The following is a 26,643-nucleotide window of genomic DNA, read 5'->3' as shown; positions in this document are numbered from 1 at the left end:
CAAGAACGCCCACCCCCCTCGACCCAGTAGTGAATCCGGAGTGTGCCACTAGACGATAGCCCCGTCTATTCAATGCATGGCATGTGTTCCCTATCAGGTGTGTCTCCTGCAACAACACTATATTCGGGGAGAGACGTTTCAAATACTGTAAAACTATCCCCCGCTTTATCCTGTCACCCAGACTGTTGACATTCCAGCTCAGCACCCTCAGCCCCCTACCCCATCCCAGAAATGACGACAATGCCCCCCCTACAAAGAAACAGGCACAAAAAATGAAATATATAGCAATGTGTGACCTCGTAAGAAACAAAGAAACAACAAGTTCCCCCGCACCACCCCCAGAGAAATCCCCAAAACACACCCCCCCACCCTGCACCCCTGCGTTAGACCAAAAAGCCACCCCAACTTGCAGTGTGCCTGTCGCCCCATTAAAACTAACCTACAAAAAGAGAAGAAACCCCTAGAGGAGGAAGAGTCCCGATTCCCCTCGCCCCCGGTTAATTACCAATATATGTACACAAAGAATCATCGAACCACTGCTGTAAGTCTATAGAGCACGCACACCGGTAAGTCCTCACTCCTCCTGTTCCTCCGAGCCACCTTCAGCGCCCCTCGATTGTTCTGGGTGATCACGATGTGTTGGCAAAGTATCGAGCCAGTCACTGACGACCTCAGGTCGGTCAAAAAGAGCGCCGTTCCTCATACTCAATCCTCAATCGGGCCGGGAAAAGCACGGCATACTTCAGTCCCATGTCCCTAAGTCGCCGTTTCACCCCCATGAATCCCATGCGCTGTTTTTGCACAGCCTGCGTAAAATCCGGGTAGAAACTAATCGTTGCATTTTCGAATTTCGTGGGACCGTTGGTCCGTGATGCCTGAAGAATAGCGTCTCTGTCCCGAAAATTGAAAATCCTGGCTATGATAGGCCGCGGAGCGGCACCCGGTTTAGGCCTCCCACCGGGGACTCTGTGAGCATGCTCCACTGCGAAAAAGTTACTGAGGCCCTTGGGTGTCAAGTGATTCAATACGAGGTCCTCCACAAGGAGATCTGTAGATAGTTCAGTGGGCTTCTCCGGTACCCCGATGATACGCACATTGTTGCGCCTAGCCCGGCTTTCAAAATCATCCAGCCGACGGGCAAACAAGTCGTTAGATGATCGAAGATTGCGAACTTCGGTCTGAAGATCGGAGACATCGGTAGTGAAACTGGCAGTCTCAATGTCCAGGGACTTGACCCGCTCGTTGGTCTTCGCAAGATCAGTCCTGATTAAGTTAATATCGAATGCCACTGTGTCAATCTTTGAAGCCAGTGTCTCATACTGCTGGCCCATAGATGTCTTCATACTTGCAATGGCGCCCATGACGTCCCTCAATGTCAGTTCTTCAGTCGCGGGAGAGCCATCCCCAGTCTCGTCCAGAACTTTACCCACACTACCGGGGGATTCTTTTGGGCGAGTGAAGCGGTCCATAGTATTGAATTGGGTGGTACCCCCTAAGTACGTGCCCTTGGTGGCCCGCTTCTCGCTCTCCGTCTTGCCCACCATATTGAGCAGCGAGCCCCAATGGGGCTTTTGGGACCTGGTTTGAATGGCTCCCCGCAAAGCTGACTTGTAGAGTCCGGGGACGAGAGTGGAAGACAAGCGTATGGCCAATAGCAAAGCACGGACCAGCAGTGTCAACAGGCAGCAAGTCTCAGTAGACAAAGGCCAAAAACGAAACCGAAAGTACCACAGGGTCAGTGGCCGATTCCCTCTGGCCGTTGTTGTTCAATTGCCACCTGGGTACCTCGGGGACTCCAGTCGCGGGCTGGGCATCGATGTAGGCTGCGAAGTTTCTAGGTGGAGTAAGTCCGGTTCCCAGCGGCCAAATCGATTTTTGGATAGAGATTCCGTGTCAGCAGGGTGACATCTAGAAGAACCCGTCGTCTATATCAGGATTTGCGACAGGATAGATACAGGAGGCGGAGAGGGTCTCGGGAGCCCTGTGCTCACGCGACCATCTTGGATGCGCGCGAAGCTCCTCCTCCCCTAACACCACTTTTTAATCAAATTTATAACGATGCCCAGGTACCCGCATCTTGGAAGGGTAACGTCATTCACCCAATATTTGAACACGGCGACCATCAAGTCAAGTCAAGTCAAGTCAATAGATTTATATAGCGCGCTACATACCCAGAGGGTCTCAAGGCGCTTGAAGAAGGGTGGGGAGTTACTTGTCAAATATCCATGTTTTGAGTTGCTTTCTGAATGCTAGGTGGTTCTGAGTAAGGCGAAGGTGAGTGGGGAGTGAGTTCCAAGTTTTAGCTGCTAGGTAGGAGAAGGATCTACCTCCCATGGTGGTTTTGTTGATGCGAGGTACAGTGGCAAGGGCTTGGTTGGAGGATCGTAGCTGGCGGGAGGGGGTGTAGAAGGATAGTCGTGTGTTGAGGCATTCGGGTCCTATTTCGTAGAGTGCTTTGTGTGCGTGGGTTAGGAGCCGGAAAGTAATCCTCTTATTGACGGGGAGCCAGTGGAGGTTTTTCAGGTGATCAGAGATGTGTTCTTTACGCGGGATGTCTAATATGAGCCTGGCTGAGGCGTTCTGGATGCGTTGTAGTTTTTTCTGGAGTTTTGCGGTGATGCCGGCGTAGAGGGTGTTTCCGTAGTCCAGTCGGCTCGTGACCAGAGCGTGGGTGACTGTTTTTCTAGTTTCGGTAGGGATCCAGCTAAATGTTTTTTTGAGCATGCGAAGAATGTTGAAGCAAGATGAAGTAACGGCGTTGACTTGTTTGTTCATCGAGAGTGAGGCATCCAGGATGACGCCCAGGTTCCGTGCGTGGTCCGTCGGGATGGGTGCTTTTCCGAGGGCCTCTGGCCACCAAGAGTCGTCCCAGGCGGAGGGGGAAGTACCTAAGACGAGGACTTCTGTTTTGTCTGAGTTCAGTTTCAGACGGCTGTGCTTCATCCATTCGGCTACTTCTTTCATTCCTTCGTGTAGGTTGGTTTTGGCCATGTTAGGGTCTCTGGTGAGTGATAGGATCAGTTGAGTGTCGTCGGCGTAGGAGATGATGTTGAGGTCATGTTGGCGTGCGATGGCCGCGAGGGGGCTCATGTAAACGTTGAAGAGGGTGGGACTGAGTGAGGACCCTTGGGGTACGCCGCAGATGACTTCAGTGGCCTCTGATTTGAATGGTGGAAGGCGGATTCTCTGCGTTCTTCCGGAGAGGAACGAGGTGATCCATTCCAGTGCTTTTCCTTGGATTCCGATGTTTTTGAGGCGCTGTAGAAGGGTGCTATGGCAGACCGTGTCGAAGGCTGCGGAGAGGTCGAGGAGGATGAGGGCGACTGTGTCTCCATTGTCCAGTAGAGTTCGAATGTCGTCTGTTGCTGCGATGAGGGCGGTTTCGGTGCTGTGCTTGGCTCGGAAGCCGGATTGTGAAGAGTCGAGGGATTTGTTGGTTTCGAGGAATGCGGCGAGCTGGTTGCTGATAGCTTTCTCGATGACTTTGGCCGGGAATGGAAGGAGTGAGATAGGGCGATAGTTTTTGAGTTCGGTGGGGTCAGCTGTGGGTTTCTTCAGGAGGGCGCTGAGTTCGGCATGTTTCCAGCTTTCCGGGAAGGTTGCGGAGTTGAGGGAGCCGTTGATGACATTTCGGAGGTGCGGTGCAATAATGGAGTCTGCTTTGTTAAAGATGTGGTGAGGGCAGGGGTCTGTGGGGGATCCTGAATGGATAGAGTTCATCAGACGGATGGTGTCCTCAGTGGAGATTGGCTTCCAGTCATTGAGGATGTTCAGGGGGGGTGGGGGTCCTGCAGTGGATTGGGTGGGTTGGTCTCCGGGTTGGTTGTCGAAGCTGTTGTGGATGTCTGCAATTTTGTTGTGGAAGAATGAGGCTAGGGAGTCGCAGAGGGCTTGAGAGGGGGTGATGTCGTTGGAGTTGTCTGAGGGGTTGGTAAATTCCTTGACGATGTTGAATAATTCCTTGCTGTTGTGGGCGTTGTTATCTAGACGGTCCTTGAAGGCTGTTTTCTTGGCGTTTCGGATTAGTTGGTGGTGTATGCGGGTGGCGTTTTTGAAGGCGTCTTTGGTGCTGGTGGTTGGGTCTTTTTTCCAGGCCTTCTCGAGGGAGCGACAGAGTTTCTTGGATTTCTTAAGGTCATCGTTGAACCAGGAGGCCTTCTTGCTGCCTAGTTTTATTTGTCGTTTTTTCAGTGGTGCTAGGATGTCGGCGCTGTTGGATAACCATTGGGTGAGGTTGGTGGCTGCTTGGTCTGGGTTTGAGGAGTGGGCGGGGGGGTTTTGAAGAAGCGATGAGGAGATCTGGTCGATGGTGATTTTGTTCCAGTTTCTTTGCAGAGTGGGATGGTGGTGGTTGTTGGATGTGGGCTTGTTGTAGGTGAAGTGAACGCAGCTGTGGTCAGTCCAAAGGAGAGCTGTGGTGTGGCTGAAGGAGACATGTTTGCTGGAGGTGAAGATAGGGTCGAGTGTGTGACCTGCGATGTGGGTGGAGGTAGAAACAAGTTGTTTAAGTCCGAGGTTTGCGAGGTTGTCCAAAAGGGTGGTGGTGTTGCGGTCGTTGTTCTTTTCAAGGTGAAAGTTGAGGTCTCCCAAAAGGATGTAGTCCTCGGAGGGGAGTGCGTGTGGAGTGATGAAGTCCATGATGTCTTCACTAAATTGTGCGCGGGGTCCTGGTGGCCTGTAAAGGAGGGTGCCTCTGAGTGTGGTCTTGGGGTCGGTGTGGATCTGGAAGTGAAGGTGTTCAGAGTTGGCGAGATTGACGTCTGAGCTGGTTGAGATGCGGATGGATTTCTTATGGACGATAGCAATGCCTCCTCCTGTGTGTCCGGTACGGTCCTTGCGAATGATCTTATAGCCTTCCGGAATGGCAATGGTGATGTCTGGGGCTGAAGAGGCATTCATCAATGTTTCTGTTTGGAAGGCGACGTCGGAGAGATGGTGTCGAGTAGATTCCAGAGGTCGATGGCGTGTCTGTGGACCGAGCGGGTGTTGAGCAGGATGCATTGTAGGTGGTTGGGATCGGATATCTGTTGTGTGTTCGTAGATGAGGAGTTGTTATTGGTGCCGTCGAACTTGCAGGAGTAGCAGGAAAAGGGTCCATGGGTGTGTCCAGGAGCGGCTTGGACGCAGATGGGGGAGCGGCCAGGGTTAAGGGCTAGGAGGGTGGTGGCATCGTACGTAATGCGGGAGGGCTGGGCAATGCGAGGGCCAGGGGGTCTGGCGCTGGGCGCGGTCCAGGCGCGGACGGGCGTAGACAGGCTTACCTTTGGCGCACCTTCGGCGCGACTGGGGCGCGAATGCTGCGCGTGGACGCTGCACGCAAATGCAGCGGTCATATATGGATGGTGAAGGGGGGAGGGGCGAGGGCGGCTCAGCTGGGAGGCGGGGCGGGCTCAAGGGAACGGAGCACAACAACAACAAAAACAAAATGGAGGGGAGGGCAGAGCAGGGCGCCGGGGGATATCGCAGAAATAATGTGCAGGTCAATATCAGAGCAAGCCAGCAAAGCAGCGACCAAGCAATGTAAACGCTAGTATATTCCTGGCGCTATTAAAACAAAACTTTGTCACAATGCAGCTTCACGATACGATACCACGTCTCAGCGCAGAGACAGGGGAGCGACCACTCAAGGCAGGAGCAAAGAATGGATCACAGCGCTGCGAGGTCAGGGGACGCTGTATATTGGTAGTGGGAGGGCGGCTCAGCTGGGAGGCGGGGCGGGCTCAAGGGAACGGAGCACAACAACAACAAAAACAAAATGGAGGGGAGGGCAGAGCAGGGCGCCGGGGGATATCGCAGAAATAACCAGGAGGCCTTCTTGCTGCCTAGTTTTATTTGTCGTTTTTTCAGTGGTGCTAGGATGTCGGCGCTGTTGGATAACCATTGGGTGAGGTTGGTGGCTGCTTGGTCTGGGTTTGAGGAGTGGGCGGGGGGGTTTTGAAGAAGCGATGAGGAGATCTGGTCGATGGTGATTTTGTTCCAGTTTCTTTGCAGAGTGGGATGGTGGTGGTTGTTGGATGTGGGCTTGTTGTAGGTGAAGTGAACGCAGCTGTGGTCAGTCCAAAGGAGAGCTGTGGTGTGGCTGAAGGAGACATGTTTGCTGGAGGTGAAGATAGGGTCGAGTGTGTTACCTGCGATGTGGGTGGAGGTAGAGACAAGTTGTTTAAGTCCGAGGTTTGCGAGGTTGTCCAAAAGGGTGGTGGTGTTGCGGTCGTTGTTCTTTTCAAGGTGAAAGTTGAGGTCTCCCAAAAGGATGTAGTCCTCGGAGGGGAGTGCGTGTGGAGTGATGAAGTCCATGATGTCTTCACTAAATTGTGCGCGGGGTCCTGGTGGCCTGTAAAGGAGGGTGCCTCTGAGTGTGGTCTTGGGGTCGGTGTGGATCTGGAAGTGAAGGTGTTCAGAGTTGGCGAGATTGACGTCTGAGCTGGTTGAGATGCGGATGGATTTCTTATGGACGATAGCGATGCCTCCTCCTGTGTGTCCGGTACGGTCCTTGCGAATGATCTTATAGCCTTCCGGAATGGCAATGGTGATGTCTGGGGCTGAAGAGGCATTCATCCATGTTTCTGTTTGGAAGGCGACGTCGGAGAGATGGTGTCGAGTAGATTCCAGAGGTCGATTGCGTGTCTGTGGACCGAGCGGGTGTTGAGCAGGATGCATTGTAGGTGGTTGGGATCGGATATCTGTTGTGTGTTCGTAGATGAGGAGTTGTTATTGGTGCCGTCGAACTTGCAGGAGTAGCAGGAAAAGGGTCCATGGGTGTGTCCAGGAGCGGCTTGGACGCAGATGGGGGAGCGGCCAGGGTTAAGGGCTAGGAGGGTGGTGGCATCGTACGTAATGCGGGAGGGCTGGGCAATGCGAGGGCCAGGGGGTCTGGCGCTGGGCGCGGTCCAGGCGCGGACGGGCGTAGACAGGCTTACCTTTGGCGCACCTTCGGCGCGACTGGGGCGCGAATGCTGCGCGTGGACGCTGCACGCAAATGCAGCGGTCATATATGGATGGTGAAGGGGGGAGGGGCGAGGGCGGCTCAGCTGGGAGGCGGGGCGGGCTCAAGGGAACGGAGCACAACAACAACAAAAACAAAATGGAGGGGAGGGCAGAGCAGGGCGCCGGGGGATATCGCAGAAATAATGTGCAGGTCAATATCAGAGCAAGCCAGCAAAGCAGCGACCAAGCAATGTAAACGCTAGTATATTCCTGGCGCTATTAAAACAAAACTTTGTCACAATGCAGCTTCACGATACGATACCACGTCTCAGCGCAGAGACAGGGGAGCGACCACTCAAGGCAGGAGCAAAGAATGGATCACAGCGCTGCGAGGTCAGGGGACGCTGTATATTGGTAGTGGGAGGGCGGCTCAGCTGGGAGGCGGGGCGGGCTCAAGGGAACGGAGCACAACAACAACAAAAACAAAATGGAGGGGAGGGCAGAGCAGGGCGCCGGGGGATATCGCAGAAATAATGTGCAGGTCAATATCAGAGCAAGCCAGCAAAGCAGCGACCAAGCAATGTAAACGCTAGTATATTCCTGGCGCTATTAAAACAAAACTTTGTCAGAATGCAGCTTCACGATACGATACCACGTCTCAGCGCAGAGACAGGGGAGCGACCACTCAAGGCAGGAGCGAAGAATGGATCACAGCGCTGCGAGGTCAGGGGACATTGTATATTGGTAGTGGGAGTGCGGCTCAGCTGGGAGGCGGGGCGGGCTCAAGGGAACGGAGCACAACAACAACAAAAACAAAATGGAGGGGAGGGCAGAGCAGGGCGCTGGGGGATATCGCAGAAATAATGTGCAGGTCAATATCAGAGCAAGCCAGCAAAGCAGCGACCAAGCAATGTAAACGCTAGTATATTCCTGGCGCTATTAAAACAAAACTTTGTCAGAATGCAGCTTCACGATACGATACCACGTCTCAGCGCAGAGACAGGGGAGCGACCACTCAAGGCAGGAGCGAAGAATGGATCACAGCGCTGCGAGGTCAGGGGACGCTGTATATTGGTAGTGGGAGGGCGGCTCAGCTGGGAGGCGGGCGGGCTCAAGGGAACGGAGCACAACAACAACAAAAACAATATGGAGGGGAGGGCAGAGCAGGGCGCCGGGGGATATCGCAGAAATAATGTGCAGGTCAATATCAGAGCAAGCCAGCAAAGCAGCGACCAAGCAATGTAAACGCTAGTATATTCCTGGCGCTATTAAAACAAAACTTTGTCACAATGCAGCTTCACGATACGATACCACGTCTCAGCGCAGAGACAGGGGAGCGACCACTCAAGGCAGGAGCGAAGAATGGATCGCAACCCAACCAACTATATTCTTATATCTTTGATAGATGTAGAAGCAAAGCTTTACGCCTCTTGCATCCTCATAAAGCTGCAAGACTGGATCGAAGAATCAAACAGAATCCCCTGGTTCCAGACAGGCTTCAGGCGGAAAATGGGAACAATTACCAGTTTAACTTGCCTGTCATTATTAACAGACAGAATGGCAGCAAAGGGTGCACGGTTGTATGCCTGTTTCGTCGATATCAAATCGGCCTTCGACAGAGTTAACCGAGAGCGTCTATGGGGCAAACTACAGTGTTGGGGGACGCCAACCAAACTATTAAAGGCAATAAAAGTTCTATACCAAGACACATGGGAAAAGGTGAAATTGGGAAATGGAGCTTATACCACGAGGAATATACCAACGTACCAGGGCCTAAAACAAGGCTGCGTTTTAGCACCCACCCTTTTTAATCTTTTCCTTTCCGACCTCGCAACAGTGCTGGAGATGGACGAAGTTCACCCACCATCATTGGCAAATCATCGAATTCCTTGCCTGCAATATGCAGACGATATGGTATTGCTGAGCAAAACCCCAATTGGTCTACAAAGAGCTCTAAACATACTAGCAGCATACTTAAAACAAGAGGGTCTGGACCTAAACAAAGAAAAAACTAAAGTGGTCCGTCTAGTAGACCCAAAAAAACTAAGATTCACATGGACGGTGAACGGGACAAAGGTGAAAGAACAAGGGTCATACAAGTACCTCGGAAGTACAATATCTCAGGGCGCAAAACAAATGGAGCACATAACTGCAATACGCGCAAAAGCCCAAAAAACAATGAATTAAGGAACAGATCTCTGTACTGGGGTGAATGTTTGACATTGTTCAACGTTCTGTCAATTAATTGTTCTTTTTGCACTTATACATTTGCATATATTTTCTATTATGTGTTTCTGTATTGCTTTTAGCAAATTGTCACCTGTATTTTCAATTTTCAATAAAGCTTCATTCGATTTCTTAAATCAGAGAATCATTAAAGCAGGTAAAAAAACATACAACATGATTATCAAACCAAAATATTTTAAAATAGCAAAATATAAAAATGTCAGAAAACAATTATTTGCGTAGACAGCAATCCATTCTCCTTATCAGGCTCTTAGCAGACTCACATAAAACTAGTTTTCCTACATTTAAAAACATTTTTTAAAAACACAGTTATAGAGGTAATAAAAAGTTAATTCTCTAAAAGTTGTCAGACCAATAGTGCGGGATGACATTGTCTAAGGCCGAGTGTTCCTAAAATCGGAATAATCCACCGCCTTCTCTGCACAGAATACAATTTACAGAAAAAGAATACATTCAATGTTGACTGTTAGGATAGGTCATCACATGGACATTTACACATTGGTCTTGACCAATCATTCAAATCAGGAAAACTAAGTGTTCTATGTATAATGCCTAATCTAAAACGAGTTAACAGTAGTCTGTCATAGCCACCTTTGATGTTCCTTAAGTATGGCTGGACACTGTGTGGTCAGCATAAGTTGATTTGCTTGTGTAGTTGATTTTGCTATTTTGGCTGCAGTTCTATTTGTTTCCAGTAAAGACAGGCATCTACTTCTAAGATCATTCCTGGCTACTGCACTCAAGGTGTTAGGATCAATGTAATTTTCTGGGTGACCAAGATTAATTGTAAAAAATGTTACTTAATTTAGCCACCTAATGTGCATGGCCCCTTGTAATCTGCGACTATCATTCAAAATGTGGCGATTAAGTAGTGTTTTCTCAGTAGTCCAGATCCTATGCCACAATATGAATTTTTATGATGTCCGCCATATATGATGATATCTGCCTAGTTCTGCGTGGCAGATATGATTGAAAGTGCTATCTGGGACTGCCAGCAAAAATCTAAAAAAGATATTCTCTACAATCTGTAGAGAATGAATGTCCACATGACCCCAAATGCCAGCACCATAGATGGCAATTGACACACATTTATAGAGGTGCCGGTGGGCGTCTGCCCAATATTCTGCTAAAATTGGATAAGACTGCCGTTGCCTTCATAAACAGTAATCTCCTGGCTTTGACTGCTTGGGTCCAAGTCCCTAGTCATTCAATCAGAATCCCTAAACAAGAGAAAGTTTTAGAGCATTCAATCCTTTTAGCGTGAATATAAATGTCTCTGTTCTTATTGCTGCCTGCTCGAACTTTCATAATGAATGTTTTTGAGGAGTTAACAGTGATACCCAGATTAGACATGAACGAGGCAAAGCTTGACACTACCATTTGAAGACCCAATGGAATACATGCCATAAGGACCGCGTCATCTGAGTAAAAAACATCCGGATTGGGGCGTTTGTCAATTATCGGTAGGTCCTGGCACTCCTTCGCCAATGCCCGTCCCAGATCGTTTATGTAAAGGGTAAAGAGTAAGGTGCCAGGTCGAAGCCTTGTCTCACTCCTCTCATTATGCTGAATGGCGATGAGCATCCCCCTTCAACCCCATATCGAACTCTTGCCTTCGCCCCCCACATAGAGTTGTCTCATGAAATGTATGAGTGACTTATCCACCCCATTCCCTCTAAAATCCTCCATAACTTGTTGTGGATAACGCAGTCGAAGGCTGCGGTTGGATCGATGAATGCCAAATATAACCTGCACCTTTTTGCCTTACTGTACTTGCTCAAGAGGATGTTTAAGTTGAGACCATGTTCCATTGTGCCCAGACCCTTACGGAAGCCAAATTGAATGTCAGAAACAATTGAATTCTCCTCTGCCCAATTCTGTAGTCTAGTTAAAATGACTGTACATTTTGCCACTCATGTGGTCGAGTACCCCATGTTGACCGTCAATTATAACCATCTTAGACTGACTTAAGCATGTTTTTTTTACTTTGGCCTTAATGTAGAACGATGTTACATATGCCTGCCTAGTGAAAATAGTTATAGAGTAGAGCAGTGCTCTTCGATATGAACTCTTACTATAGACTTTGGCATAGCTTCATGTCAATCTTCTTCTTTAACTTTAGCTTGCTTTATGGCATTGCGTGCTATTGCCTTTAACATGGTCTCATGTTACCTTGCATACTAATTTAGCTCTACTTTAAACTTCTTTACGTGACAGCGCTTGCATAACTGACTCCATTTTCTCCACCGTTGCCATTTTCGGAGCTTCACAAGGTGGGGAGGGCATGTTTTGCTCTGCACTTGTTTTTCGCACCTCACAAACCAGAGCGTACTGGATATTATTGAAGGAATGTACAAACTCCGCCTCAAAGCCAAAATACAGGGGCTTGGCCAGCTATTGTCTTGACCTTGAGCCGGACTGGTACGAGCTAGCCCGGTTTACTCTGATGAGGAGGGGAGAGGCTTTCTAGAGGCTTGGTTTTACGTTTGAAACAGTAGTAAAGCAAGGGGCCTCCGCGGGCCAGACGGAAGTTCACCACAGAATCGATGTAATGCTGTGAACGGGTGGGAACTTTGTATCCTGACTGAACTCTCCTCTGGCAGCAGTACCGAACTCCCCTCAGCTTGATTGGCGAAATGTTGTGGAAGAATCAGTCGGTGAGGTGTTCCTAACCAACTCTTTACTAATTTCTTACTAGTCTTGCTACTCTTTGCAATTCTTTTTTCTCGTTATTTCTTATTCCTTTCATTCGTTGCTACATACATACATTGCATTTTATTTTGACTGTTTATTTCAATTATCTTATATTTACTTGGGAGTCTGCCATGACTAATGCATTCGGCCTGCCTTTGTTGAAGTAGTGTATTAATAAATTTATATGTGTTATATTCCATATGTTTGGATTGGTATTATCTCGCCTTGGGGGAGTGCTGGGTTTTGCCTCGGCCTAAGGGAGTAGTGTGGTTAGGATCTGTCCTTTTTGTGAAAAGCAGATTCACAACATCTTGGCGTCAATCTCACAGGGTTCGAAGGGGTGGGTTAAAGCGGAAGAACTATGTTTTCTAGAATATCAAAAGCAGACTCCCAGATACCAATTGAGATTCCTGGATGGGAAATGGCCCCATATGGGTGCTTGCCCACGAGTGGGCTAATTGCGCTGGATTGAGTGAGAATTGGAGTGCGTGTTTGGCTGACGCTGAACCAGCTCAAGTGGTTACGTGTTTGCAAAAAGTGCCTGTGAAAAAAGGAGAAGAACTCTCTACATTAGGAAGAAGGGGTTGGATTCTCTTAAATTCTTATAGAATAATGCATGATAAATATGTTAAGCTGCAAAGTGAGTGTGAGAAGTTAGAGAAACAGTATGTTATAAACAAGAATACCTCTACAATGTTAACTTGTCAGAATAAATTGCTGTTAGATAAGCTGGAAATTGATCAAACTGTAGCCGAAAAAGCTGCCGTGCGTATTGCGAAGTATAAGTATAGGAACAGAAGAGGAAGAGGTAACAAGAGAAAGGTGCGCTTAGCTATTTCAAAGGTTGGAATTGACTGGTACCCTGAGACGTGGGATGGAAATGTTTGGGATTCTTCAGAGTTTTCGGACGCTAGCAGAGAATGTGATAAAGTTGATGAGCATGACCAGGTTGAGAAGCAGGGTGAGTCAGCGGAAAGCAAAGTGGTTTAAGCGCAACCTATTTATCATCGAAAAATTCAAGGTCGACCTAATTTCCCGCCGGCAGTTTCGATGGATAGTATGGAAGATTTTACTCAGCAGGAGATTAATGACATTTCAGACAGATTTCGGCAGAAACTTGGAAAATCTCCACTTACGTGGATGGTTCGATTATATAATCTGGTTGCTGCAGGTATGATGGTAGATCACGAAGATGCAGTGAAATTCTGTACACTTAGCTCAGATTCTACAGTGCAGGAGCAGTTTAGGAATTATACTAACAAAGATCAAATTAGTCTGTTGCAGTTGGCTGTGGTTGGATGTAGTCCTTAATACACGATAGAGTCAGACTAGCCAGTGAATGAGAAACCTTGGTATATTTTGAGAGATGCTATACAGAGGTTGAAAGAGGAGGTAATGAAAACCTCTATTTTCCTAGATCACGCACATAGGTTGATGGATCGATTGTTGAATGCATCTGTGCGAAACAGGATAATTTGTACTGCTCCTTCTGCATACAATCAGACTGGTAACACTTTGGCACAGGTGGTTGAGGCAGTTCGCGAATTAGGAGAATTGGGAGAATGGATGGAAAGTGAGAGACCTTCTAGGTCTGAGACTCGTACAGACAATAACAGGCTGTCTAGGGGAGATATGTTTATGGCTTTGTCGAATGATGGTGTGAAAAAAGAACAGATAGATGGAAAAACTACCACATGTATGTGGCAGATGTATCGAAAGAGGTCTGGATAAGAAGGAGGGGAGCAGGAAAGACAATAAACTGAATAAAGTGCAAAGACAGTCAGACGAGAGCAAGAGCGAAGCGCAGCAGAAGGAGGGGGAGAAACCTGCCCACTCCAGCAGAAAGGTTGAGAGAGACTTATAAAACAAGAGGAATTTCTCCCTAAAAGATATGAAGGAATGTATCCAGATTTAACCTGGGCAAAGGACAGATACAAGGCAGATTAGGAAATAGGTCAAGCTCGCAAAGATAACAGACCTTATGTTGATATAGAAATTCACTGGAGACATCGTAATACTCAGAGGGCAGGGCCTTAGTAGATACCGGAGTGGAGGTCACTTTGATATATGGAAATCCCAAAAAGTTAAACGGACAGTATTTTACCATTACAGGTTAAGGCGGTAAAGACACACCAGCAGTGCAGACGAAGGTCCACTTGAAAATAGGGAGAATACCAAAAAGAGAACATACTGTATTGATTGTGCCTGTTTCTGAATATATTATTGGAATTGATATTTTGAACGGAATGATTTTGTATTTGGAAGACGGTTGGTATCAGTTTGGATCAAAGAAGTACATTTCAGTTAATGCTGTGAGAGTAGGTAATTTGAAAATTCCCCCAGTGAAGGTGCCTCAGGCTACAAAAGTAATTCATTTGAAACAATACAGAATTTCAGGGGGCATGAAGAGATCAGTGCAACTATTCAGGACTTGATAGAGGCAGGGTTGGTGAGCTCAATCACTACTGCTTGGAATAATCCTGTATGGACCGTGTGCAAAAGTGACAATTCTTGGCGCATAACAGTTGATTATCATGAATTGAACAAGCATTCACCTCCTTTGACTTCCGCGGTCCCAGATACAGTTACCTTGATTGAGAAAATACAGAAACACCCTGGGACTTGGTATGCAACTGTTGATATTGCTAATGCGTTCTTTTCAATACCAATACACCATGAATGTCAAGAGCTATTTTGTTTTTCATGGAATGGTCGACAAATGACATTTAAGAATTTTCCTCAGTGGTATTTGCATAGTCCCACGATCTGTCATCGGCTGGTGGCAGAGCATTTAGATGAAGTGTCAGTTATTCCTGGAATACAGCTTTGTCATTACATTGATGATGTGATGATACAGGGAGAGAAGCAAGAACAAGTGCAGACTCAGTTAGACAGGATTGGGGGCATTTACAGAGCAAGGGATGGGAGATCAATCCCGACAAATTACAAGGACCCTCTCAGAGTGTGAAGTTTTCGGGTATCCAGTGGCACCAGGGACACAGAGAGGTGGTGCCCCAAATGAGACAAAAGATTAGAGAATTTGCAGTACCACAAAACAGAAAAGAAACTCAGAGGTTCATTGGTTTGTTTGGTTTTTGGAGGCAGCATATTCCTCATTTGAGTCAGATTTTGGCCCCTTTGTACAAAGTTACACGAAAGAAGAATGCGTTTGAGTTGGGAGAGCAAAAGCAAACAGCATTTGAATTGCCAAAAGAGGCTATTCAGTATGCTTTGGATTTATAGCTGGTACGAGATGTTGATTTAAATGTAACAGTACATGAACCATATGATAATTGGAGTTTGTGGCAGAAGCAGGGAAGAACCTGCCAGATGCTGGAGAGCGTTATACTCCTTTTGAAAAACAGTTACTTGCATGCTATTGGGCTCTAGTGGATACTGATAATTGACCCTAGGGCATGATGTGATTTTGAGACCGGAGATTCCGATAATGCAGTGGGTGATGAGTTCCCCTAAAACTCATTGAATAGGACATGCACAGGAAGCTAGTGTAACCAAATGGAAGTGGTATATACAGGCTAGGGCCCAAGTAGGTCCCAAAGGCACCGCAGTGTTGCACGAACAGGTGGCGCAGGCTCCAATAGAAGAGACAGAAGTGTTTCAAGACGTACCTGAGATACAGGAATCCCCTGTAAAGTGGGGTAAGCCATTTAGATAATTGTCCATGGAGGACAAGAAGCATGTGTGGTTTACTGATGGTTCAGCCAGGTATGTAGGAGCTAAGAGGCATTGGAAGGCAGTGTCATATAAGTATGTGACCCAGAAGTTGTTGACTACTACTGGAGAAGGGAAAAGTAGCCAGTTTGCAGAGCTTTACGCTGTGTATCAAGCTTTGAAACAAGAACTGCCTGGAAAATGTCATATGGGCTAGCAACTTGGCTTCCCACATGGCATGCTCATAGTTAGATGATAAATGCAAAAGAGGTGTGGGGCAAGGAATTGTGGAAAGAAAGTTGGACCATGTTGACACAAAGTACAGTTACCGTGCACCATGTAGATGCTCATTGTTCTATCGACTCACTTGACCGCTGGTTTAATTCCCTCACAGATGAGAAAGCTAAGATTTCAGAGGCAAAAGTAGAAATTTAGGATTCTGACTTGGTTGGGATTGCGAAGTGGGCACATCAGAAGTGTGGACACTTTGGAGAACTGATTTCTAGCAGGTGGGCAGAAAATAGAGGAATACACATTCCCCTAGACTTGATTAAACCTTTATTAAAACTGTGATTTTGCAGTGTCCCATTTGTCAGCATGCACAACACAGATTAGTCCCACAGATAGTGAGAGGTCAGTTAGGAAGAGGAAAGTTACCAGCGCAGACTTGGCAGATGGATTATATCGGGCCACTAAGTAGAGGATGCCAATATGTGTGCATGGCTGTGGACACATACTCTGGATATTTGATAGCTTTTCCATGTAAACATGTTGAATACTCTGAAAATACTAGATTTGATGATTTTGTATTATGGAATTCCATTACAGATTCAAACAGAAGTCATGTTAAAGGTAGATTGGTGCAGGATTATTGTGTACAGCACAATATTGAGTGGATTTTTCATTCTGTATTACCCACAGGCTACAGGTTTAATTGAGCGAATGAATGGGCAGTTGAAAGACCAACTTAAAAAGCTGTCTGACAGTTTGTTAAAGAACTGGCTAGATCATTTGAGTGCAGCTTTGCAGATATTGAATAATAGACCTATGGCAAATGCGGAAACACCTTTAATGCGAATGTTAACTCCAGCTTTGCAGATTCAGCCCCATGTGGCTGTCAATACCATTCTTTATTGGGAGACAGTTCCTGGAGCTTTGGCTCCATACAGAGCTACACCGAAGGCTCCCGATCTTGTTTTACATGCTTTACAGTTACATAGACTGAAACCGAGAGACATTACACTCATTGAGTCAGGAGTAGGAATTCAGATACCCCCAGAGCACTTTTGTTTAATTGCCCCTCGATCTGGATTGGCTCTAAAGGGCATCCAAGTGCTGGGAGCTGTAATTGATTCTGACTATCAAGGAGAAATTAAAGTCATCCTACTTAATAATAGTGAAGATGCTGACTTAGTAATACAATCTGGAGACAGAGTTGCACAATCAGTGATCATGCCGGTATACAGAGGGTAGTAAAGAAGGGAACTGCCCAAGCCCTCCTCACTGTACAGTTTGGCTCAACTGATAAAAACCCAGGAGCCAATGTGTGGGTACAGTCACCCAATGGACCCCCCGAACAGGCTGAAATAATTGCAACTGGAAAGGATAATGTAATCCTTATCATGAAACCAGGACAAGAGAAGTGGGAACATGTGCCAGCTGACAAATGCTATTTGCAAAAATGAGTAATACCTGTTTTTGTTTCCGTTCTTTTAGATCACTGTCATGTTATGTTAAGTTACCATAACTTGGAAAGCGCAACAGCTGCCCCAGCAAAGGGGCATCCCGGCGCTGACAGTAGAGCAACTTACATGTTCGGGTGGAGCACTAAATAAGACCACGGTGCAGGAAAAAAGTGAGTTTTAATGACCTTCCTGAATTCTAGGTAGTTTTTAAGGCCACGGATGTAAAAGCAGGAAGTGAGTTCCAGAGAAGAGCTGCCCTCCTGCGAAAGGAGTGGCCTCCAGCACGTACTCTCCATGTCCGGGGACCACCACCAGGTGTTGACCCAGTGAGCGTAGATGTCGTGAGGGAACATATGGTAATAGCAGGTTGGCCAAGATACATGGGGTGGTAATTTTCAGGGCTTTGAAAGTAATGCAGAGAGCCTTGAATTCGATTCGCCTGGCCACAGGCAGCCAGTGAAGTCGACGAACGGCATCTGACACCGGGCAAGACCTGCGCAAACCAAGAAGGGTTCTTGAGCCGGATTCTGTGCCCTTTGTAGCCTCAGAATTTCAGCCTTATTAGACCTCAGATACAGAGAGCAGCCCTAGTCCAGTCTCGACATTATGTAAATGTAAATGTAGTTGTACTTGTAAAGTGCACGGTTGCCTCAGCAACGGGGCGTCCCGCCGCTGTACTCATACCGCTGTGGAACCCTTCCTGGCTTTCCTGTGAGATGTCCACTCCTGGGTACCCCCAAGGTGAAGCCAGGCATCCAAGCGCTGCTGGGGCCGTTTTGGAGATTAAGCAAGCTATTGCCCAGAGTCACAGAGTGGGACCCATGATTAGACTAGGCACCGAGGCGAAAAGGATCAGGTCTGGGGAAATAGAGTCCAAGAGCCGCCGAGGCGGGAATTGAACCCTGGTCCCGGGCCAGACCTCTGCATCAGGATCTGCCGCTATAACCATTGAGCCACGCGTCTCCACAATATACATGCCTGAACCCAATAGGGGTCTAAGCCCCTGCAGTAGTCCGAAGCAGGTCCCTGCCACCTTTTTGGTTTGATCTGGGAAGCTAAGGGACAAGTCCAGCCACACCCCCAGATTTTTCACAACCTGCTTTTGAGGGGGGGCGCTACCAAGGATTGCGGGCCACCAGTTAACTCCACTTACCATGGTCCTTCCCCACCTACAATACCTCCGACTTGCTGGCATTCAGCTGTAGACAGTTGGTGGTCATCCACTCAGTGACTGCTGCCAGATCGCCCTGAATCTTAAGGGCATCCCGCTCGGCAGTGTTGACGAGCGCCACCACCAACTCTATCGCCGGCGTAGGATACCATGGTCAGTCCACTGCTCTTTGCGACTGCAGCCAAGGGTTGGAGGTAAAGGTTAAATAGCAGAGGGCTGAGGGAGGAACCCTGTGGCACCCCTTGTTTGATGGGCTGTTCGCCCGAGGCATACAGGGGGACTGTACCACAAACGACCTTTCACGAAGGAATGAGGTAAGCCACTCCAAGGCTGGACGAATAATTCCCGCCTCCTCCACGCGTCGCAGCAGAATGGCATGGAATACTGTGTCAAACGCGGCACTGAGATCCAATAGAATCAGTGTTGATGTTCGCCCAGCGTCCAGTGCTGTCCAGAGATGTTCTGTCACAGCCAGGAGGGCAGACTCCATGCTGTGACCTTGTCGAAAGCCATTCTGGAAGGGGTCCAGCGTGTTATTCATGTCAGGACGTCCAACAGGAGGGAGTTGACATATGCCTCCATGATCTTTGCCGCCCAGGGGAGCAAGGAAATAGGGCAGTAGTTTTCTGGTTTAGCTGGGTCCAGCAAGGATTTTTTGAGCTGGGGTATCACCTTGGCCTGTTTCCATGCCCTGGGCATGGTTGCCGTGGTGATAGACCTGTTTATCACCTGACCCAAATAAGGATATGATCGCAGGAACTACTTTCCTAAATTGGTCCGGTTTGAGAGGGTCTGCAAGGGAATCCTGACTTAATTTTACTGCACAGTGCTTGCAGCTGGTCAGCAGGGATTGGCGGAGAGGCATCTAAGGTATTGACCTTTTGACAACACCATGCCACCTGTAAGTTGACATGTGCAGTCGAGAAAGACCTATAGATGCTGTCCACCTTCCTAACGAAGAAGGTGGCAAGGTCCTCACACTGCTCATTGGACTAGAAAGTCGGCCTTGCAGTGGCCTGCTGAGATTTAAGGCTAGAGAGTATCGAGAATAGGCTCTTCGTCGGATTGTCACTCTCACGGATTTGAATGGCATAGAATGCTGCTCATGCCAATTGAATGAGCTTATGGTAGCTTTTAATCGTCATCCGATAGATTTCCTTCACAGCGCAATTGAAGGCCCTTCTCCATATACGCTCCGGCCTCTTACAGACCTTGCACATGTCGGCCGGATCGCCTTTGTATCATGGTCTAGTTTTAGATTTGCGGTTCATAGACCACTTCTGAGGAATTAGGCTATCTAGTGGTTGGCTGATCCAGTCAGAGAACACCCTGTATGCCTCATTAAGGTCGTCCGTCAAACTGAATGGCATGTCTGTGTCCCATGTGTAGTCGTTGGACTCCTTTTGACCGTGTGTGTCTGGAGATGGGGAGGACATGAAGCTCCTTATCGTGAAGTGGCCAGCAGACGCGCAGCCTGACAACGATTCTAACTCAGAAAACTAACTTTTGGTCGCACCTGGCACAGACGGTGATCAATCGTTCATACGTCTGCATGTTCAACATGCGAAGCACCCTGGACGTGGTTTCTACGTGCCTTGTAATAGTGACTACCCCTGCTAATGTTTTATTACAAATCCTCAATGTCACAAATACAGATGGGGCAGTAGAGGAACATGATGTAAGATCCCATTTATCATTATACAAGGTTTTTAAATTCTGTTCCGAAGCTACTGAAAGTGCTGGTAAAGGTATGACACAGCTTTTCACATACAACGTCACTGAAGGCAGCATCTGTTATAACTTAAATTGCAACCCGGCTCTGATTGGAAAGTGCACCCAAATTCGACTTAACAAGAATTTATCAGCTTTGTCTTGGCAAGAAAAGGTTTTATGTCAATATCGAAACGACAATGTGTGTGCTACTGTGCAAAACAAAATGATGTGCAAAAATGTAGTAATTGCTACTAGTCATTTCAGGCATGTCAAATTACCTGTATGGTGGTTGTTTTCCTGTGGAAATGTCACATATACCTACATCCTGGCTAATATCCCAGGTGGAGCATGTGTTTTTACTAGATTAAGTTTGAAAATGTTCCTGTTAGATCCGTCATTTCATGCTCGGACTGTGCGAGAAGTTGTACCACTTAATAAACATTGTAACTCTGAATTGCATTTATTATCGAAATCTGAATATATTGGTTTAGCTGCTTCAATAGTAGGAAATCCAGGCTTAGCGATTTATAATTATAGAGCAGTTAGTCTTATGGTTAAAAATATTAATCTTACATCGATTGCTTTGACATAATTTTTATTTGACGTGCGAGGTGCTCGGAAGGCTATCTTGCAAAATAGAGCTCCAATTGATTACTTGCTTTTGAAACACGATCACGGATGCTCGGATTTTGAGGGAATGTGTTGCTTTAATCTTTTAGATCATTCTAAATCAATCCAGTCCCACATTGATGCTTTACATAAATTGGCTAAAGAGGTCAAGCAATATGTTGAGAAAGGGTGGTGGGATTGGTTGTTTGGGTGGTTGCCAGATTTTGGTAAAATGTGTTCTATTTTACGTGGTTTGATCATATGTATTCTAGTTTTTTTATGTTGCTGTATTCAGTGTTTGCCTAATCTTTTATCTATGTTTCATCCCCGAGTAGCTGAATTCAGACCAATATGTTATAGTAGCCATTGGTCAAGGGATGGACAATTATAAATCTTTCCTGTGTTATTTTGCTGTTCTATTCTTGATATATGCTGATGGTGTTAGTCGATGGTCATGGGATGGAATATACTAAATGGGCCACTCGTGTGATCTAGTACCCCATGATGACCGTCAACTATCACCATCTAAGACTGACTTTAGATGTTATTTTACTTTGGCCATAATGTAGAATTATGTTACGTATGCCTGCCTACTGAGAATAGTTATAGAGTAGAACAGTACTCTTCAATATGAACTTTTACTTTCGACTTTGGCAAGGCTTCATGTCAATCTTGTTCTTTAACTTTATCTTGCCTTACGGCAGTGTTTGCTATTGGCTTTGACATGCTCACGTTACCAATTTTGCTCTGCTTTAAGATTCTTTACGTGCATGACAGTGCTTGCATAACTGACTCCATTTTCTCGACTGTCGCCATTTTCTGAGCTTCACAAAGTGGGGAAGGCATGTTTTGCTCCTCACTTGTTTTTCGCACTGCACAGACCAGATCATACTGTATATTATTGAAGGAATGTACAAACTCCGCCTCAAAGCCAAAATTCAGGGGCTTGGCCAACTACTGTATTGACCTTGAAGCGGACTGGTACAAGCCAACCAGGTTTACACCAATAAGAAGGAGCGAGGACTTTCTAGAAGCTTTGTTTTATGTTTGAAACAGTATTAAAGCAAGGGGCCTCCGCAGGCCAGACGGAAGTTCACCACAGAATAGACGTATTGCTGTGACCAGGTGGGAACTTTGTGTCCTGACTGAACTCTTGCCTGGCTGCAATACCGGACTCCCCTCAGCTTGGTTGACGAGATGCTGTGGAAGAATCAGTCAGTGAGGTGTTCCTAAACAACTCTTTACTAATTTCTTACTAGACTTGCTACTCTTTGCAATTCTTTTTCTCATTATTTCTTATTCATTTCATTTGTTGCTACATATATACATTGCATTTTATTTTGACTGTTTATTTCAATTATCTTATTGTTATCTGGGAGTCTGCCATGACTAATGCATTCGGCTTGCCTTTGTTGAAGTAGTGTATTAAAAAATGTATATGTGTTATATTCCATACGTTTGGATTGGTATTATTATCTCACCTTGGGGGAGTGCTGGGTTTTGCCTTGGCCTAAGGGAGTAGTGTGTTTAGGGTCTGTCCTTTTTGTGAAAAGCAGATTCACGACAAGGACTCGACCCACGACTTTGACCATCGAGTCTAACCCCTTCGCTGCTTCTATCGGCCAACAGCCGTCGCAAGCACTCGCTCCGTAGTTCTGCGCACATCCGTTGGCCGAGGCGGCCCCACCCATTTGATCAAAGCACGCACCGCTGCGGAATTTGCGCCGCGGTTAAGCGGCTAACAGTGAAATAGGTCTATAACATGCGGAGTCCTCCCTTTCACTTTTTTTGAAAATGAGAACCAGTATTGATTCTGACCAAGTTGGTAAGAAAAGACTAGAGCAACTAGCATTATTTACTTGTGTTAAAAGCGGTCCCCAGAGTAAAATATTAGATTTAAAAAGATCTCCGGGAATGCCGTTGGGGGCTGTCCCTCCAAAAACTTGTCATGATAGCCTCGTTAACCTCAGCAAGGTCAAAATGTATATCAATTTGATAACTCCTGGGGGGTAAATCTAGCATGTCGGTGTGCCAGCATCTCCCAGTGCATTGCAAAGTGGTTTATTATACAATTTGGAATAATGATAGACCCATTCAGTCTCGCTGATGGCTATCTCAATCATCTGTATATCACTGTTGACCAGGAAAGGGGCATTTACAGCCTTCCAAAAGGCGGTGTTATCCCTGGTTACTGATGCTGTATGTGGGGCAGACCAAGCTTCTACTTTTAATGCCTGTTTTTGTTCTTTTAATGCACACCTATATTCTCTTCTGGCCTCTTTAATTTCGTCTCTGTTTTTAACAATTTTATGTAGGACATGTTTAAATTTAGAATAGGCCTTAGTGCATTTAGAGTCAAACCACCTTTTTTCTTTAGTAATCTTTTTTTATTGTTCACAAAAAGGGCTTTTTTAATATGGCAGGATATAATAGAAACATTTTCTATAATATCTTTATGAGGGGTTGTCTCATGGAGACAAGCAAGAAAGGCAGCTTCGTAAATAACCAAAGCCTTTCCTAAAAACTCTTGAGGGTCCACGTTGGTCTAGCGAAGCGAATATCCATTTAGCCTACACAGGGATATATTATCGACAATGTGGGTTGAGCTATCCCTTATATTTATTGTATTGCGCTGCACTGATTACACTTAATGGAAAGTGGTCGCTCAGGGCATTCGTGTGGGTAGAAAAATCCTGAACTCTAGAGGAATGTCTACTTGACATTAAAATATAATCTATAGTTGAGGACATGCCACAACCATTAAAAGTGGGGCTGAAAGAGATAGGTGGAGAACATAGGTTATTTGCAAATCCTAAATCAACATTAAAAATGATTTAATTTAAGAGATCCCCATACATTGTATGCGGGAAATGTGAAAAACTGTTAGCTTTGTCAGTCGAGATTCCACAGACATGCCCTTCAGCGTATTGACGCAGTGCGGGATTAGAATCCCCTCCCCAAATGATAAGTACATCTTTTGTTTTAGTGACCTGTGAACTGTTTAGATGATTAATTATTTTCCTTAATACCCCCTCAATCAGATCATGTGATACATTATTATAAAAATTCAATAAGGGGGTACAAAGTGATTTACCACCATCAATAGTAATAAATTGGAAATATCTATCTGTGATTTTCAATACAATTTTGCTCGCGTTTGATACAAAAGTGCAAAAACCCCCTTTGATCTCCTGTGGGACGATGCAACTGCCGCCGTGTGATAGGTTTTATAGCCATTGATGTGAATAGGCTCCTCAACCCAAGTTTCCTGCAGACTAACTCTATCAAAATTCCCAACAAAGTCCATCCATGAATGATTGTTTATCTTTGATTTTAGGCCTGCGACATTCCAAAACATTAAATGACAGTGGTCTTTCCGATTTCGTCCTTTGAACATCTCAGCCTTGGCGTCAGCAGAAGGTACACTAGAAATATCTAAAGTGACTGGTGGTAAAGGGTTATCTTTACTTACCTTAGTGCCGTCAGGGAGGGATAGAATCTCAGAGACCCTACAGGTAGATGATAAAAAGTTGGGTAAGATGAGTAGATTTTTGGTTAAAGTGCTGGACATTACTGAAGTCTGGATACCTGGGTGTGTCCCTTGTGTGGAGATATGGGTTTTCTCCCTTTTCTTAACTGACCTAGTGCCTACTGGTGGTAGTCAATCAACATCCTCTAATGTTGGGAGCAAGTCGAAACGGTTATGAACTTGAATGTTATATAAGGGACAGGGGTTATCCTTATAAGGCCCGCTAACTGTCCTGATGTACTTATTGTTTATAGGCTGGTAAAAATATCCCAAAGGGAATAAGTTAACCCCCGGCACTGAAATAGAATAATTTTCTGCTCTACTCAGTATCGTATGTGCTAGCTGCGGGGTTCTAAAAGTCAACACCATGCAATCTCTGTGAAGATGCTTGCGTCCTCTGCCTATCCAACTCACTCTTCTGGCAATTTCAAACTCAGCAAAAAGCATCTCTGTTAAACCCGTTTTTGATCCCAGCCAAAATAAAGACTTATTTCTGAAAGTGTCCCATACTCCGTCGCCCCAGAGGGTAGCGTAGGCACATTGGCTAGCACTACTGTATATGGCGTAGCAGCTGGAGGTAGGTCCAAATAAGTCAATTCGGGCTTGTTTCCGTTTGAAAGCATGGGTGATTTCAAGCTCATGGCGCGTAAATCGACCAAAGTATAAGCTCCCTAAAGTTTACCCTCAGCCGATAAATCGTTTTCTGATAGACGTAAAGAGAAATAGAAGCTTTGTACACTTGTGCACAGGTGATGACCCATTCCCACACGTTGGGGTCCTGTAGTTAATCCTTTATTTGGGTAGCATCCACTTGCATCACAGCACCCTTGGTGATAGTGCGCTGCCTTGTGTGCACAGGTAATTTTTTATGTGACCTGTGGGATGTGACTGCTGTGTTAGAACCGTGGATGTCAAGTTTGTAATGTGAGGGGATAGCTGCTGTTTTATGGTGGAGAACGATATCATACGGGCATGGGAGTAAGAACCGTGGCGGACACGGGGGATATATCCCCCCAGATTTTGTAATTGGGGGACACAGGGGACAAGGGTGTAGGGGACAAACAAATTTCCCCTCTTCTTCCCGAGATTGCAGGCCATTAGCGCGTGAAAAAAAGTGCGAGCGGAGCTGCGTGACCTAATGGCCCTGCACTTGATCAGGCTGTGATCTGATGCCTCTCCAGTTACCTGTGTGTGGCCAATGCGATAGTCACAGCATAAGGTGATGTCAGAGGCCACCCGCCCCCCTGCCTCTGCCCTATTGAACTCTTGTGTGGCGCAGCACTCCTGAGGCTCCGGGAATTCTTTCTCACCTCAGCTGTCTGCAGCCAGTGCACTGATTGATTAACTGCCTGACCTGACCTCGCCCTCGCCCCGTGTCTTGTGCCAGCTTGAAGACGGAAGGGCAGCAGCAGCAGGCTCCCACAAAGTGTGAGCTCCCTTCTCGGCGTTGAGTGCCCATCTATAATCGCATTGAAGTGACTGAGGTTCGGTTCGGTTAACTTTTTAAGTAAAGCAAAGGGCTGTTACACTGCATTCATCTGTCGGTCTGTTGTACTCGTTTTTCCCTTTCCCTCTTTCTTTTTCGTTGACGTTGCACCTCTCCCTCTCTTCTTCTTGTTAAGAGAAAGTCCGGGACTCAAAGCAGTCATACATGCTAATGAGCTAGGACCTCACTTGCAGGAAGGACTCACCCCCACACAGGTGGAACGTTATGTTGTGAAATCACGGATCCTCCAAAAACAAAATCCAAGAGAGGGGGCCCAGTCCGGCCTGTTCCTGCCTATGATGGGCTAAGACGGGAACGTCTTGGCCCAGGCAGAGCCCGGGCACGTTACGCACTGCGGGACCGAGTCCGAGGTTATAATGCATCACTCCATCTCCAGGGACCTGGAATAAAGTGTTCTTTGTGTGTAGTGGTAAGGGACAGGCAAAAAGTCCAAGATGCCGGTGCCGATAAGTCTCCTCTTTTCGCTTGTATATTTGTGGACATCTTTTGAGTTCCAAATACTAATCAATAAAATACTACTACTGCCTTAAATACAGTGCATTCCTGTCCTTTCCCTATCATGCAGTGCAGCCAAGCAAGGTAGCCGGATGCGCTGCCTGCGTGTCTTCTTCATAAATGAGCCCCCTAATATATTACTCTTTTTTCTGCAAATTATGCTGTTTCGTTCTACAGTCTTGCATCCTCAAATTGCATGATTTCTCAAAAAGCGCTCTATATAGTTCTAAATTCAGTATGTAAAACTGACCTTTACTTAAAACATCTGATTATCACTGCTCCTACTTTCCTTAAATTGGCCCTTGCCTTCCCTTCCATCTTGTGCATGCCTCCTCTCTCTGAGCACAACCTTCTCAAAGTCATAACTCTAAGATTGTGGTTCTGAAAATTTAGCACA

The sequence above is a fragment of the Lissotriton vulgaris genome, chromosome 1_1 (genome assembly GCF_964263255.1).
Source record: "Lissotriton vulgaris chromosome 1_1, aLisVul1.2, whole genome shotgun sequence".
In the NCBI taxonomy this organism is placed as follows: domain Eukaryota; kingdom Metazoa; phylum Chordata; class Amphibia; order Caudata; family Salamandridae; genus Lissotriton; species Lissotriton vulgaris.
Note: the sequence above shows the minus strand (reverse complement) of the source record.